The following is a 4,420-nucleotide window of genomic DNA, read 5'->3' as shown; positions in this document are numbered from 1 at the left end:
TTTTTTTTGTTTTTTTTTGCGAGAGGCTATTTGTGCTCATAAGAAAGAGAGATGGAGAGGAGAAAGCACCTTACATTGACAGTGATCATGGTGCAATGCCTTCTCCTCCATCTCTTCCTTTTTTTTCATGATTTTGGGTATATATGCTCACATACAAAGCATGTTTCTTAAGCTGACAGGTCTTGGACATAAACTGCATAGTCAGCTACATGGAATCTAGCTATCTTTACCACCAGGCCACGGAGCTGGTCTCACTTTATTTTATTTAGCCTGCCTTAAAATTAAAAAAAAAAAAAAAGGGTATTTATTTCCTCCCCCATCCTACCAAGATATAAAATATATAATAAATATATTTTATACAAATATGTGCACAAATACATACAAATGAGGAGACTCTAAAAAGTTTATAGAAAAACATAACTAAAGTACAAATTAATTTTGGTACCAAAATATTTTTGGAATCAATGCATAATTTTCTCATAATACAAATTTTCCACGAACTTTTTGAAGACACCACTCCAAACACACGTGTGTGTGTGTGTGTGTGTGTGTATGTATGTAAATTAATTAATTATGTGACAGAAGTCACCGGGGATGAGAGCTGAGGAACATTCTTACTTAATGGCATTATTTTGGAAAGCAGCAGTCATCATTAGTTCCTTTGATGGTAAATTTAGTAACAAAAGGAGAAAATACAGATCTAGCAGCAAAGTGACTGTAAAAAAAAATGAGAGGCTGAGGGATTATATAAGGATAGCTCAATCTACTGAATACTGTACAAGGAACGGGCAGAGAGGAAATGTATGTTTAGGGATAATGGGGTCCTTAAGGAAGCAAGCCAGACTAATGGGACAAAATTGAGAGAAAAAGAATGGATAGACAGCACACATTGGTTAGCCATAGGGGATGAAAGGCAAACCTGCTTTGGTATCCTAGAAACTTTCAATTACTTGGTAGAAGTATAAAATCTAAGGTTGAATTTAATTTTTATTGTGGACGTGGTGTAGTCTACACACTTCATATATTTTATTTCATTTCCTTCTTCACAACAGAAGTGCTATTTACCCTTCTTATACAGATGAAAATATTGAGAAATCTGAGTGATTAGAAAACTAGCTCAACAGTGCACAGCTAGTAAATACTAAAACCAAGATTCAAAGATAAGCCTGTTTCTGCAAAAACAATATACCTTTTCTACAAAAATATACTTTTTCTACAATATACCTTTTCTATGAAGCCAATATGACTTAAAATTCGGATCTTAGTCTACTACTTTAATCCCATTATAAGTTTACAAAGCAATCTATTTTCAGCTAGTACAGGACAAAGACTGCATGAAAAGGACTCTGATGAGGATGGGAGCCATCTGTATCAGCAATATCACTAAAGATTTAAACATAAGTATTAATTATCTTCAGAAAAATAAAAGCAATGTCAAAAGTTTCAAAGCACTGCTAAAAACAATCTAAAGTACCTTTTACTTATTTCTTTTTTCTTCCCCAGACTTTTCTTTTCTTTTCTTTGGAGAAGTTTTTAGCTGTAGGGTGTTCTTTTTTTGGAGAAGTTTTTAGCTGTAGGGTACGTGCACTCACCAGGCGGACAGAGACAGAGAGACAGAAAAGCAAGAAAACACCCCCCAGGGGGGATGGCCACGCCGCAATCCCTTCTCCTCCATTCTCCTCTTGGGATCTTGGGCACGCACGCACACACACCCAGCGTGAGTTTAAGCCACCGGGTCCGGGACTAGAACCGCAGTCGACTACGTGGGAGTCCAGCAACATAGCCATTACACTAACTGCTGGTCCCAGGGCTTATTTTTTAACCAAACATTTTAAAACAGGGGTCAGTAGTTGGCACAATGGTTAAGCACTGTGTAGAGGAAGCTGGATCTCACATGCCCAAGTGACCCAGACAGGATCCTGACAGAATGGAGAATTGCAGGAAAAAAGTACTACAGTGTGACCAGATCCCATGGGAGGGTACTTTCACTTTCTCTTGCATGTCTTCCGCATAAAATAAAAAGACAATAGTAAGAAATGTAAACCAAAACAAGTCCAATCAAAGTAGAGCATGCTTCTAAGACACCATGCTTTGCAGGCTGGTACCATACAGGAGGCCCAGGTTTGGTTCCTGATCCAACATAAAGGTCAGGACCACTCAACCTTGCACCTGCAAGGTTGGCAACTTGGGAGGCTGGGGCAGGAGGACTGCGATACAGAAGACTTTGTGTAAAAACAAACAAACAAACGAACAAGGGGCCAGCAGGTGGTATGATGATTAAGGCTCTAGACTCCTACAGGGCTGATTGTGGTTCGAGTCCCAGACCAGGCAGTTTGCTTTCACACTTTCCCCTTCTCTCTCTCTCTCTCTCTTCAAAATAAAAAAAAAAAAAAAGATAAATAAAATAAAATGAATAATTCTTAAAAAAAAAAGGAAAACAAGTGGAAAAAGCCAAAATATTTTAAATTTCAAAGTTAGTTTGATAGAAAGTAAAAAAATAAGTTAACTTAAAAGTTCCAAAGCTACCTTACTCTAAAGCAATGGTATTTCCTTATAAGGTGAGAAGAGAATTAATTATATTCTAACAGGTATTTTCTATTACCACATCTAAAAAATAAATTACAAGCACAGTTGATAATGTTCCATTGAGTTATATTTTTAAGGTGTTTCACTTTATTATTCAGAACCTACACAGAATTAATATCTTTGGAAAAAAGTTTTAGTTAAATAGTAAAAAGACTATTTTAGAAAACAATCAAATATTTATAATAAGAAATATATGCTCACATAAAGTGGAATATTTCAGTGTTTCAGGTCCTCAGTAGAAATTGTGGATAGCTACTATAAAATTTTTTAAATTATTTATTTGACTTAATTAATGTACTTAGTTTAATTTGACCCGAGAGAGCCAGAGAGAGAAAGGGAACACAAGAAAGCAAACCTCCGGGTCTGGGCCTAGAACCACAATTCCTAATGTGAGAGTCCAGCGCTTTAACTACTACATCACCTGCTGGCCTCTATTGTGAAATTTTAAAAGTTCTAAATTTTGATTATAAAAAGTAGCCACATTAGACCACATTTTCAAAGATTTTCACATGATTGATGCTTTTTTCATTAGGAGAGCAGGAAAAGGGCAGATCATGTAATTGAACTTAAGTTAATAAGGCATAAGAAAATACGGATTTAGAAAACCTCTAATAACGGCTGATTTTCGTTATTGAAAGCTAATTTTCTTTACAATAAAATTTATTTGAACATTCAAGTACTTAATATCCTAGTTCATTTAAAGAATATGCTAACAACCTAACTTACTTCATTATACAAATTCACCCCACATTATGAACTTATATATTCAACACCTGCGATTCAGGTTAGTTGAACTTTCCTTTATCAGGAACACCTCGCACATAAACAGGTATTTCTAGGAGTTGAGGCAAAACAGAATAACGTAAGCCAAAAAGGCCACAAGGTGCGGTATCTTTGACAAGTATACTGTAAATGCTCATTCCTAATGTCTCACAGAATCTTTTGTTTTGAGGAGTGGGTTGTAGAATAATTCGTCAAAGAGCCTTGCGCCTCCAAAATCCAGCTCCACCTAACACCTGGGTCAAATACTGATGCGGCGTGTGTGGCTGATCAATTTTTTGGTCAATATTTACTTAGAGCTTTGGAAGTGAAAGAAATCTCACGATAACCATTTAGTCTTGCTCCCAGCCTTCAGGCAGCTGAGCTGTGATCTTCAGAACACAGACCCTCCCTTTAGGAAAACGTGTGTGCATGCGCGCCTGTGTGTGTTTGTGTGTGTGCTTGTGTTTAAAAGCCTACAGTCGCCACAGGGATGATCACAGCCATTTGAGTATGTTAAATTCTACTAGAAAAAAATGACAGTTTTTCTCGTCACCAGAAGGTAGGCCTGGGAGATCCCAGCATTTGCACTGACGCTAAATTCTGGAAAGCAGCCAGGAATCTGGGATCAGGTGGAGGCGTCCCAGTCGGGTCTATGGAAACGAGAGAGGCGGGTGGCCTAGCGCCTTCCAGGTAAGGGACCGAGCTGCGGACCTGCGCGAGAGGGGAGCGTGAAAGCGGGAAAGCGGCTCAGCCCTGCGCGGCCAGGGCGCTCCCGCCGCGTCACCGGCGGAGCGGGGCGGGGTCCGCGGCAGCAGCCCGCAACGCGGCGCCGATTCCGGACAGTGGAAACGAACCGCAATTACGGAAAGCCAGAGCCCGGCACCGCCGCCGCCGCTCACCCCGGCCCCTTCCCAGCCTCACAGCCGGGAGCGGAAGAAGATCTGGAGCACGGCACGAGGAAGAAACATCCCCGCAATCAGGGAATACTTGTCTTCTGCGCTGAGGTCCTTTGCCTTCCCGAGCGGAGTGTCTGGGTTGCTTTTCTCAGGGGGCGGGGGAAGCGAGGCCCGCC

Source organism: Tupaia chinensis, unplaced genomic scaffold, assembly GCF_000334495.1.
Source record: "Tupaia chinensis unplaced genomic scaffold, TupChi_1.0 Scaffold140095_1, whole genome shotgun sequence".
In the NCBI taxonomy this organism is placed as follows: Eukaryota; Metazoa; Chordata; class Mammalia; order Scandentia; family Tupaiidae; genus Tupaia; species Tupaia belangeri.
The sequence above is the reverse complement of the archived record's forward strand: the minus strand, read 5'-3'. Positions refer to the sequence as shown.